General features: G+C 29.8%; 1 protein-coding gene across 3 annotated transcripts in view; it reads left to right on the top strand.

The window, feature by feature from the left end:
• The window catches only part of LOC119643952, a 111,951-nt gene that overhangs the window by 54,366 nt on the left and 43,998 nt on the right, over positions 1-13,587 (top strand). Inside the window, exon 1 of one of the 3 annotated variants that reach the window (XM_038043481.1) lies at positions 13,126-13,223. The exons of the other annotated variants lie outside the window; for them this stretch is intronic. The gene's annotated coding sequence lies outside the window, so the exon portion shown is untranslated. Of the gene's footprint in view, positions 1-13,125; positions 13,224-13,587 lie in introns of those variants that run through there. 3 annotated transcript variants of the gene reach the window in all.

The raw sequence follows: 13,587 nt of genomic DNA, 5'->3' as shown, positions 1-13,587 counted from the left end.
TCAATTACCATTGAACTTTTAAATTGCTTAATAAACACTTGGTAGTACTGCAAGCTAAGATAGAATTTTTCTTTTTCTCCTGTTTGGTTCGATTCACTTCCTTACTTTCTTTTCTTTGCTATTGCGTCTGTTTACGTTTGCGTTGCTTTGTTTGTTACTTCTTATATACCTTCATTGCTTAATTAATTTGTTTGTTCATAGTTCGGTAACACTCATCTTCTACTCTCAACTACAACTTTTCAATTGTGCAGTGCACATGTAACAATTCTTTTTGTTGTACGGGTTACGAGTTCTTGGTTTGCCATAGAAAGCTTCAGGAGCTATCATGGACCGACCCTCTTAGCTGGATAGTCAGCCCTTTCGTTTCACTCAATATCTATATTAAGTACATGTCATTGTGCGTATTGAGCTCGTTCAGTATTTGCAGCCGCTCCAGCATAAGCCTACATGTCGTCATGTACGCCCTTTTAGGGACATCGCCTGAGGTACAAATACAATGCTTATCGTTATCGCACTTCTTTAACGTTAGCTAAGTATGTACTGTAGCTACTTACCTATGACCATTGCTAAGGCGTTCCATTTTTTATCAATCGTCGTGATCCAGAAGCACTATTGTTCGAGTAAAACCGGAAAAGTAATGCATTTCGGCTTTTTTAGAGAGACTTCTATTTCCTTCTTCAACGACCGCTCAAAATAAATATATATATATATATATATATATATATATATATATATATATATATATATATATCGGTTAAGAATTTCCAACAGTGAAGTATGAATGTCGGATGTAACGAAAACTGCATATTATTATTAGAAAATACAAACTGTTAAATATTCGAGGTCAATATTTTCTATGAGCAAAATTTCATTGGGAGCGCAGTTCTTGTTCTCGAAATTCTCATATTGAATCGAACATTGCTTTAAATTCAAAATTATTATGGGCGCGACTCTTCTTCGCCGGAAGCAATAATTTATCAATGGTTTGCTGACTTTAAACGATGTCGTAAAACGTAAAAGCCATAAAGAGATGTTTGCACCTTATAAAAATTACTCTCGAAAACATTGATTGGACTTTCATCCTAAAATCGTACCTCGGACTATACTCATCCATTGCCCTTTGATATACTTTCTCCAACGAACCGATCAATTAAAAATTTATGCTTTTGAAGTACCAAATAAACCTCTTAAAAGGAAAAGGTGATAGATAGAAACTCTATTTGAATAAAATGAGGGACACTTGTTTTTATTAGTTTCCTGATGCTTGCACTTGCACAACAAATCTCATAAAATGCGTTAAACAAAATTCAAATAAGTAAATCATCAGAGAATAGCTTTGAGAAATAGTCTTATGAGAAATTGTCGGTCAGCTGTGCTCTTTTTGCATCACGTGCGCATATTATTTAATACGCTTCGCTAACTATCGCATCTAATACGCACGTACGACAATTGCTTGTCGGTAATGGCATAGATTTCATGAAGTATTCACGTATGTATATATAAAAGCAGGTGTGAATTTTATATGGACATGTGTTTTATGTCATTCGCATGAAATACCCATATATCAAATAGCCAATCAAATGAAGCTTTCATTATTATTAATATTTCATTAAAATCAATGTAGCATTAAATGACTGAATGCGTATGATGAATGTAAACAACATGAAATTAAAATAATTTTTTTTTTTTTTTTTTTAGGAAGAACTTTTATAAATTTACAGGGAAAGAAAGTGAAGAAAGAAAATGTAATTTTTTTTTATTGTTTATACATATTTTATATATATATATATATATATATATATATATATATATAAATATAATTCACAATAATTAAGCTTTAGTTTTGTTTACGTAACGTTTAGCAATCAATGTGCTTGCGAACGCACGTATATAGCAAATAAAAAATTGAAACTGTCTGGAACATCTACCTACTCGGCTCCTAGTGCACATACTGCGCTTACTGTGTTTTATAGTGCTTGCTGTTTATACAATTTTATAATAATATAGAGTCACTGCACAATCATTCGTATGTATGCATGTATATATATATATATATATATATATATATACTTTATATATATGTATATATATACACGTGCATACTTACGTCTAAATGTTAAAACGTAGAAAAATTCCCTTAACACTTAAGTCAAAACAACTGCAGAAATAAAGCAAATAAAATAGGAAGAAAAATAAAAATGAAAATAAAAATGAAAATGAAATGAAAAAAGAAATAAAACAGTAAACAAACCAATTGTAAACTGTTTTTGTTCTCTTCAAGTGTCGACATGTGTTTGTTTGCTCAATTTGTGTCGGCATGTATATATATATATATATATATATATATATGTATACACACTTACATAAATGCATTACATGAATGTTCGTGAAAGTGACGTACATAGAAAAGCATTTTATTTTACTAGCGATTGCTGCTGATGATTTAAGTGTAAATAGTAAAAAATTATTTCATTATTACTTCATCAGTAATTGAAACAAAGAAGAAGAAAAAGAAGAAGAACGACTGACTGGTAACGTTCTGCGAGTGAATGTGTACAAATTTATAATATTTAATTAATTGAGTATAGCCAAAGTGACTTGCTTAGCCGATATGAGTAATTTCAATGGAATAAGGAAAAAGTTCATGTCATTTTTTATTTTATTCTTTTAGCTATAACTCAAAAAAAGTTCTTTTCTTTTTCGTTTTTTTTTTTTTTGTTTTTTTTTTTCTTTTGATATTTGAATTAAATATAAGCAATTTCGATCGATAATCCTATTTACTGTTGCTGTAGTGAAACCCATTGTTCACCGTCACCGAAACATTTGGTTTATATATTTAAAAGAATAGTAATATAATAGACCAAGGTCCGGTCTATGCGATGGCTGTCATAAACCTTTTTCAGCCAAGCTCTCTTAATCCTTGCCAAATTATTAACAACGTCTTTGGTTGGTTTGGCATTATCGTGATGGCAAACACTGAATCATTTCAATTTGGAATACTTTACATCAATCGCATCCTAATGGTTGATAATGTCCAGGATGGAACAGCTCGTGAGACACGAATCTCTTTCATATATGATATGTAGTTGAGCGCTGTAGCGACTTTTCGACCATACAATCGTTGTGCCGTATGCTAATCATTTGCCATCGCTCGTCAAATGTTGCTTGCTGTTGAACTTGATAAGACATCTTCATCGCAAACACTAAGAACTTACTCACAAGTGTTTAAAGCTTTACCTTCCTATTCGAAGTGATATTGTTAAATGTGGGAAATATTTTCAAAATATTAATTTATTACCACAACTCAGTATACTTTCAACTAAATTAAGAAAAAAAAAAAAAAAAAAATTTGAAAAAGTTTTTTTTTTGTTTTTCAATTTATTCTTGAAGCATCACCTTTTACAGATGATTCAGTTTAACTTAATAGGGAGAGGATTACAAAAATTACACAATTCTAAATGCATTTGATCAGGGAAACCACGGGACGCCACAACCTACTATCTACTTGAGACAATGTAATATGCAATGGGTATATGCCGGATGCTTTATCGATGATACTACCTACTATGGTACGCTATGCAAACTTTAAGCTATGCAAACGTTAGCTTTGTTGATCCAAAAATATGCAGCGAAAACTTCATGACATATTTAAGTTCATTACAAAATTGAGAATTTGGTTGAAGTGAAAGACGGCAGATGCTACAACATTAGATGATGCTGTCAGCTTTATTAGAGTTTAGAATTTTAAACGTACAGTGATTACTTGTCTTAAACGTTGTAATTATCAAAGTTAGTTCACTTAAGTTTACTTATCTAAAATAATTGAAGATCGTACAAGTCATCACCGTTTAACGATAGTGTTCAACGCAACTTTACTGACATAAGCTTACTTCAAGCTCATATATATATATATATATATATTTAGTGAATATATAAGTGAATATATTTAGTGAATATATAAGTTACACACCAATCTGCTCATATATATTTGCATATGTGTGGGTATTTTCAGTAGCAATTACAGTAAGTGTAAACGAAAAGCATGCACGATACGTCCGGAAGCGTTTACATTCTGTTTCTTTTTTTTTTTTTTTTTTTTTTTTATAACTTTATATACTAATTAATTTCTCCTTATAAAAATATTTCTTTTATACAAAAATTTCTTTATTCAGTTTTCCTTTTTTTTTTTTTTTGTTATTTATTTATTTTTGTTTTTGTTTTTGTTTTTTTTTTGTCCTCTTTACTTAAAGTTTTCAATGATGTATGTTAACGGTACTCAGAAAAGTAGAGAAATTTTTTACAACTTGTGTAACTACTTAAAAATTTACAAAGCTTATAAAAATGTATACATGCACGCGTTCACACACGCACAAATGCATATAAAATATAATTAATCTGTTCTCTATACACACATCCAGCATACTGTACATAAGTGCATGTATTTGTACAGTCAGTTATACACAAAAATAAAATTTGTTTATAACTGGAAAGGTTAACAAAATGAAACAAGCAAAAAAAAAAAAAAAAAAAAAAAAAAAAAAAAAAACAGAACAAGAAGAAAATTATTTACGGCTTAGATCGAATCTCTTAGCACCTAGCCTTTGTTATGTATGCCTCTTTCGATAAGCAAATTTCGCGGCCGAGAAAAACAGATTCACCATCACCTACACCTGGCGTTAACACAAGGCATTCCTGTTCGCAGCTATCTTTCATTCTTATGTCTGATCGACTTGATCAGACGTAAGAAATTTGTTACATAAAGTAAACGTTTAAATTTTATATCTAATTCTTAAGAAAGAGATTCATTTAAATCCCTAATACACACATATACACATACTAGATTTAATTATGTTTTGAAAGTAGAAACGAAAAAAAAAAAAAAAAAATTAACTTTCGTTGCTATGCGGATTTTTATCGAAAATCTAATCGCAAACTCTCGCATTCTCATGCATTCCTTGGATAGATTTTGATTACGAAAGCGATCTGTCTTATGTTTACTTTACTTTCCTTTTTGGAGACAAAGGAACGAACGAACAAATGAATCGACCTAAATAGATTTTGCGTTTTGCACTGATCAAGATCACATGTTACGATTGTCTGAAACTTAGTTCTAGACTTTACCAACAAAAAAGCAAAATTAATATGATCCCGGGCAGTAGGCGTGAGTGTAGAAATAAAAAACAATTTGCAAAAATAAAGAAAAAAACTTGTACAAATAAGCATTAAAAAGTTTGGTTGATTATTTTTGTAGTTGATGATATTTTTCTTGTTTTTTTTCCTCTTTTTTTTTTTTTTTTTTTTTTTTTTTGCTATTTTCATGTTTCTCTTTTATTATTGTTAACTAAAAGTTGAAGTATGTTATATGTAAGTTCGTATTCTGTTGATTTTGTTGTTTTTTCTATAACACTTTAGTGCTCTGGCTTGGATATGCTTACATAACAACATGTTGTCTTTTACTAAGTAAACATGCGTGTAAAGTATTCTTTAGTACAATTGTAAATAAATTTTACTACTTACGTACAAATATGCGGATAAGTGCGTCTGTATATGTAAGCCCTAAATGTATATATATATATATATATATATGTTTGTAAATTTTAACACATTTTATCTCTAAGCTAATAAACAATTAGCAAAGGGAAAAGAAAAGTAATAATTAACTATTATTTACAAAGATAATAATTACATATAAATTCAACTAAGATTGTCACGAAATGACAAAACAAAATTTGAACTAAAACTTATGGCCTCACATTTAAAATTAAACGATAAAAAAAATAAAAGGCCAACGGTTTACCAAAATATAAAAGCGAACGTTAGCCGTATGCATTATTTCATTTATTAGTAAGTAAGTAACAACACTATAGTGAGCCATTAAATACCCTACAGCACACGCTGCATATATTCATATAATGACTGTTGAAAGTGAGAGGAAAACGATTCCAAATTTGATGAAAAGTATGCGAAAATTGTGGCCTGTTGGTTAATTAGAAGGAAACAAAACCGACAGAAAAACCTGGACCAAGGAGAGAAAGGAGAGAAAAAATCGGATCTTTCTCAAATTCTTTTAAGTAATGCATACGCAAACTTAATACGCCTAAATGGCAAGCATAAGTGGCATATGGTATATGGTATATGGTATATGGTGTATGGTATAACTCTCTATCGCGCCACAACTCTCACATGTTTTCTGTGTCTTTAACAAACCTATTGTCCTACAGGGTGTACTTTGTTTGTTCAGATATACGTAATACCGAGAATCATTTTCTGAATCGATCTAAGCTTGTTTCGAACTTATTGTCTAACAGTATTGCGACATTCTAAATTGATATAAAAGATTTGCTTCGGCCAACATAATTTTTCGAATCCCCTCTCATATAAACATTTCAAGGAAAAGCAAATCTTTAGATGATAAAAAATCTCATTTTCAATATTTCATAATGAGAATTGACAAAGAAATTAACTTTACAGAATTTGGGCCACGTACCCAATCTATTCGTCCATACCATCGTATATAAGGGCTCTCAGGATATATAAACCTGTATATGTCAAATAGCTCTGATTGTTAATGTTTTATGATGAAGACTTGTTCATGATAGTCGATCAAATTTCGATCACATGAACCACATTTCTTGACTCCCACTCTATTTGAGATTTCTCATGAGCGAGTAAGCCCGTCACGAAAAAATTTAATTTTAAATATTTTATGATGAGAATTTGCCCATTTTAGTAGCAAACGGTAGATAATTTGCCTATTTTTTTAGATCCTCGCATATATAGGGATTATCATGAAAAGCGAGCCCTCATATGGAAGGAAAATTTATTTTCTAGTTGTTTTTTAACGAAAATTGAAAAATAGTAAAATTTTTAAGAAGAAAATTAAATTTCTTAAATTTGGATCAAGCCATGTGACGTTTTGGGCGTCCGCCACCATGCCGGTTTCCATAAAAAGTTTGCCTTTGCATGAAAATGTATGCAATGTTTGGTGTACTATTTTTTAAAAATGAGTGAATAACTGTATTGGGTGAAGCAGTGTAAGCTATCTAAAGGTCGCTGTTGCCCAACTATAATATTCTTGCTTAGTTCATATGACTTTGCTTGGATCAAACAGACATCGTTATTACCTGAGGGTACAGTCAATCTAAGCTTCGTGTATCGAACGATACAACAACTCAAACAACTCATCTAATTGCAAAAAAAAAAAAAAAATGTCGATGACATAGTGACAAGACAAGGTTAGAGCTAATAGGTACTTGCATGTATTTTTTTAATCAGCGACATCTCTCGGTGAAAATAGTGATGTAACGCGGAAGTATCAATGTACATAACGGTTAAGTTTGATGATTTTTTTTTCCATTTAATATTATTGATTTATTCAGTGCGTACAGGCACTGCTAATCATGGAGCGGTCAAAATTGCACCTTCAACATCAAATCTACTGCGGCAAGAAATCTACTATGAAAACACATCAAACACTTGTAGAAGTACATGCTGATGCTGCTCTATCATATCATTGGTTTTAACGCTGATTTTGATGTCAATGACAAAGAACGGCGAAGACAATGAATTGAAAGAGTTATTGGATGGAAGCCCAGAGCAAACTCTCAAGAAACTCTCAAACGGCTTAACGGCGGAATCAACTCTGTCTAGGCATTTACATGCGATGGCAACGATGCAAACGGTGGAAAACTGGGTATCACATGAATTGACTGAAAATTCCATTTCGAACCCTTTCAAGGCCAAAAAAAAAAAGAAAAGTTTACTTTGACGCACAATGGCTGGCTATCCATTGATGTTTTAGGAAAGTAAAGAATTGCATTAGGCAAAATGCTGTAGTACATTCAAAAGTCGACCTTATCCACCTATTTAATTTCTTCGTATTTTTTTGTTAAGGAAATTAATTGAAGAAATCCGCTCGTATCACTTAGACCAATAAAATCCCCTAAAATCTACATGTTTTTCATCAGTCTAGTTGATTAAAAGATATTCACTGTCTCCTTCACGCATATCGACTCATTCACTTATCTTATGATGTTACGCCATGCCCAACAGACTCCGTCTGCAAAGCGACTAATTAACCAAGTTCACTTCTTCATTTTCAAATCTGATCGTCCGTTCGTTCATACGTCCCTTCGTTTATTTAGCTATTCATCTATAGCTATATATACCTCTTTGTAAGTAAAAAATTGGACTCTTATATATATATTTGTATAAAGTCGCCACAACAACAAGAAAGCTTTCTTACCTATCTTCTTTCATTTTTGTCCTCCACTAATAATTGCCATTTACTCTAATAATTATTGTTTGTTGTCGCTTGTTCATCATACCGTAAGTATAAAATGAAATGATAAGCGGCTGACAAAAGTTAACTACTATGCTATTTCTCCCTCCTTGTTATATTTAATACATTTTTAGCAGTGACGACAAACAATAATGAAAGAATAGCTAAGAGAGCTTTTAATCACTAGCAATATCGTCAATTTCGCATGCTTACTAGTTTCAGCCACCTATCGTTTTATAAGTTACACAAACATATATACACATATATATTTATGTAACACATATGAGTATATGAGTAAACGCCTGGCCATAAGATCACTGTGAATAAACAGAGGTACCAGATTTTCGTTGTTGTTTATTCTCTCTGGGAACATGCATTGTGTACGTTGTTGACGAAATACCCCTTAGAAGCAATTGTTACGACACATGCATAAAAATAGCCTCGAGTTTTTTGCGGTATATGCGCGCCTACGTACGCCCGCATACGTATGATTTTTGTTTGTTACTTTCAATGTATTTGACGAACGTTTTTATATCCTCATGTTACCTTAAATGCAAGTGGTTTTGTTATTACTCTTGTTGTTGTTATCGTTGTTGCTGTTGCTGTTGCTGTTGCTGTTGCAGTTGTTATAGTTGAATTCGTTTTTAGTTAGGCAATGCACTAACACGTCAACTAATAAGGTTTAGATGTCGTTCGTTTTCACGATACACTTACACATACGTGCATGAGCATAAGCAAATATTTCTCAAACACTCAAACCGCCTTAAACAGCTAGAGCATGTAAGCTAAATGCATGAGGTATGTTAAGGTATCTCGTGTGCTATGACATAAGTGACATATAACAATTAGATAATCGATATGAAGCCAGCCATTGAACGAATTTTAGATACCTATTATCCGCCTGAGTGGCCGAGTAGGCAAGAGTCTCGACTAGCAACTCAATAGTCGTGGGTTCAAACCTCAAGTGCGGTAGAGTTTTTTAATAAAAGCCGATAGCCCTAGATGCTAGTGCTTTAAGACTTTAGTCGTAGAATTTATTCTCTGGCTAAATTTATAATAATAATAATAATAATAATAGATACCTATTACTTAATTTGAATGTATAACGATCGTTCAATTTATTCATTATTTATATAGTTAAATCGGACAAAGATGAATTCATACCAAATTCGATATGATTATCAAGTAACATATTAACCTATAACTTTCTAATTCGAATCACTTTTCATTCTCCAGCTCAATTGAATTAATTAACTAAGAGCCAATATTCTGATATCTCTTTCACATACGTCGAAGATCTAAAGTGTTCGGGCAATAATGAAATGTATAGGAAAATATTGATTGATAGATAGATAGATAGATAGATAGGTGGAAAGCAATCGATTCAAAATATTGTTATCTAATTAGAGATTAATCATAGTTTCGTATTCTTAAATACCATAAAGCGAATGATTAAAGTAACATATTTCTATCCATCGGTAGTGAATTAAAAAAGTGAACAATGTTTTCTCTATATACACGTATGAAGAGACAAAGGAAAACAAGAACAAAAATTTTTGTCTGTCCGTTTCATTAGAGAAATGCAATTTCATTGTTTCGAAAATATTTCATTGTTATCGTTTCTGAAAATTGGCAAAAAATGGAAATTTTTTCAAATATTTTTCAAACCTAAAAGTAGACTACAAACAATGACAAGTAAAGTCTCTTTAGAGAAGACGACAAAAACATTTTGAAAATTATTCTATCATATGCACGGTACAGAACTGTTTTGTTCCACAACACATACACATACAATATGAGATTTTTAGTTAAAAGAGGTTGAAAAAATTTTACGAATTGACCTATACATTGATGCTATTGAAAATCCTAATTTTATGTAGTTTTTTTTTTTTGTTGTTTTTTTTTTATTCACATTATAATGCAAACGTACTGACTTTGTTGTTATGTTAAAGCAAAATGATATTGTTATAACTTAAAATGAAAATGAACTGAACGCAAAAATAATTAATTATTTGTTAGATATTCAGTCGGCAGTCGGCCCTTCTTCTAACTTCATCTTAATTAAAAAGATGTCTATTATGAAAAATATATACCATACGATGATGTTTGATATGCGATATATAATATGTTATATGATATATGATATTTTATATTGTATATGTTATATGATATGTTCAATAATATATTATATATACGACATGTTATATGTTATATGATATATGACTTACAATACATCCTGTATGACATAGGTTTTACGGTATATTAACTATAGAAATTGCAATATATATAGTATATAATATATGTATATATACAGTATACGATACGATATATTACGATATATTACGATATATAATATATAATATGTAAAATATACTACATATAATATGTAATATATAATACATAATATATAATATATAATAGATTATTTATAATGCAAAATACATAATATATGGGATATTTTATATGGTATACGATATATGGTATATGGTATACAATATAATATATATATATATATATATATATATATATATGAAATATGAAATATGATATACAACGTAGGATAGATGATAAATTGACTGATGATAGATAGACGATAGGTATGCAATATATAATATATAATATATGACATTTGAATTATGATATACAGCATAGAATATACGATATGTTATATATGATATACCGTATATAATATACGGCATAGGATATATGCGATTTGTGATATATGATGTTATACGTTATATATGATATACGATATATGATATACAATATATAATATGTATTATATAATATGTAATATTAGACATAAAATATGTGTACACATATATAAAGTTTTCTTAAAAAACATTGCTCTTGGAGTCTTCCAAGCACTATTCATTGGCGTTAAACATATATGCATATGTATGCATATATATACTGTGTCTTATTTACGAACGACAAGAAAATTTAATTAACCACATTTTACATAAACTTAATAAACATAAAAAAATATAATAATAAAAAAATATTAAATAAAGTACAAACAAAAAATTGAAACAAAAACTGCAAATGACATAAAAGTTTTCTTTGTGATAATGTGATGGAAATTAAGATAAAATTCGAGTCCATATCTTTGCAGCAGATATTTATTTTGTTCAACTTTTATTTCTTTATATATTAATGATGTTTATATATTACTATTATTCTCACGCGACTTAACATTTTGCTTGGTCTTGTTAAATGAAATCATTTTCTCGTTGTGCTTGGCTTAAGAGATCTAGTTACAAATAACTTTTTAGTTGTATTTATCTTTAATTTCTCTATAGGGATTTGAATGAAGAAGAACTATTTTAACTTGGAAAAATTACAACCGTACATACAATTGCAACTAAATCGCATTTGAAAAGCTAAAGTAAGCATGAAGTAATCTTGCGAATGTGAAAAATAAACAAATCCAGAAGGCATTAAACTTTTACACAAGCAATAATAAGTTTATCAACAATAAATTCAAAAAAAAAAAAAACATACAAGAAAAATAGAAATAGAAAACGAGTCGACTCTTTCTGCATTTGCAAGCAAGTTTTTTGTTTTTTTGAAAATTTTTTTAAAAGGTTTAACTTTCCATGATTACGCAGGCATTTAGTTCGTTTAATTGATTAGGAGAGGAATTTGTTTTATTAAATGTCATTTAGCTCAGTGTCGCGTACCTTATGAAAAATATTATTGAAAATTTAATTTATCACCGTATAGTGATAGTGTGGCCGTATAGTGAAGAAAACCTATTCACATATGAAATTTAAATCTTCAGCGTTTGCATGATGAAAAAATCTTCATTTCATATTCATATTCATTTCCCTCGTCGCGACAATACCTTATGTCTTCTAATTGGTTTACACGTTAGTGCGCATAATTGTTGTTAATTAAAACATAATAAAAAAAAAAGCATATGCCGCCCACCGTCGTCGTATGCGTTATTGATATTTTAAAAGACATAAATAATTTGTTTTAAGCCGCTGATATGACGCCTTAAGGGTTTCACGACGCAGAGTTGTAATAAAACAAACAAATGCAACAATAACAATAATACCAATAACAACATATGATGAAATTTAATGAAAAGTCGTTTTAACAGTGTTGACTTAAACAATAAATTCTTATCCATTTATACACATGTAACCACATATATACATACCTATATAAATATATATCGATAGTAGGGCAGTTCAATAAATTTGGTAGAAACTATACATTTTACACAAATACTTTTACATTTTGTTTTTGCTTTTTCTTTTTTCAGATATCCTTCCGGGACGATTCTCGATTGAATTTATGATTTAATCGAAACTAATTTTCTTACTTAATTTTCTATCGTAAAACAGAGAATTCTTGAATGCCTATTACGGTCATAAGACACTATCTTCTCAGTTCTGATATAGATATGAAAAGAAATCCTCTAAAATGGTTATCTTACCTTTTTTTTTTTCAGAAAAGTGATCAAAATAAGTTAGTGTAAGTGTCCTTGTTAAGTTAAAGAGATAAAAAAAAAATCGTTTTAATGAAAGTGCATTTAAAATGAAAGCAAAACAAATATCTTTCGTTGCATAAAACTTTCGGAGAACGTATAGCATTAACGTTATGATTATTATATTAAAGTACTTCTCGAATCAACCTCGTGAATATATATATATATATATATATATATATATAATCCACTGGTTTATTCATAAACTTATTTAACAAGTGACTGCTGTGCATACAAAAACATACGCAACCATACATACTTGATTAATAATAAGCAGGCAATTTTATTAAGTAAATGTTTATGCAAGTATGACGGATTGAACAACAACAACAAAAATAACAAGGAAATCATCAACAAATTTACTCAAAATAAATGAAAGCATCAAACAAAGAACGGAGATCATCTGTAGAGTTCGTAAGCGGGCACATGGTTATGTAATAACGTGTAACGTGAAGAATATTAACATAAAAATTTTAATTTTTTTTTCTTTTTTTCTTTCTTTCTTTCTCTTTTTGTAAACATTATGAAGCACTTACTTATATCGTTATATATCATTTATTTTCTTTATTCTTTTCATTTAAAAAAATCCTTCATATAAGAACTTTTAATACTTGAAAAAGAGAAAAAAAAGGGGAGAATTTTTTCTTTTTTGCTAAATTTAAAATAAAAATGAAAAACAAGAAAGATGGCTATGAAGAAATATTTATTTATTTTTATTTTTTTTTTTTTTGTTTTATTTATTTATTTGTTTTCTTTTCTCTCTCTCTCTCTCTCTCTCTCTCTCTCTCTCTCTCTCTCTCTCTCTCTC

The sequence above is a fragment of the Glossina fuscipes genome, unplaced genomic scaffold, assembly GCF_014805625.2.
Source record: "Glossina fuscipes isolate IAEA_lab_2018 unplaced genomic scaffold, Yale_Gfus_2 0, whole genome shotgun sequence".
NCBI lineage: Eukaryota > Metazoa > Arthropoda > Insecta > Diptera > Glossinidae > Glossina > Glossina fuscipes.
The sequence above is the reverse complement of the archived record's forward strand: the minus strand, read 5'-3'. Positions and strand labels throughout refer to the sequence as shown.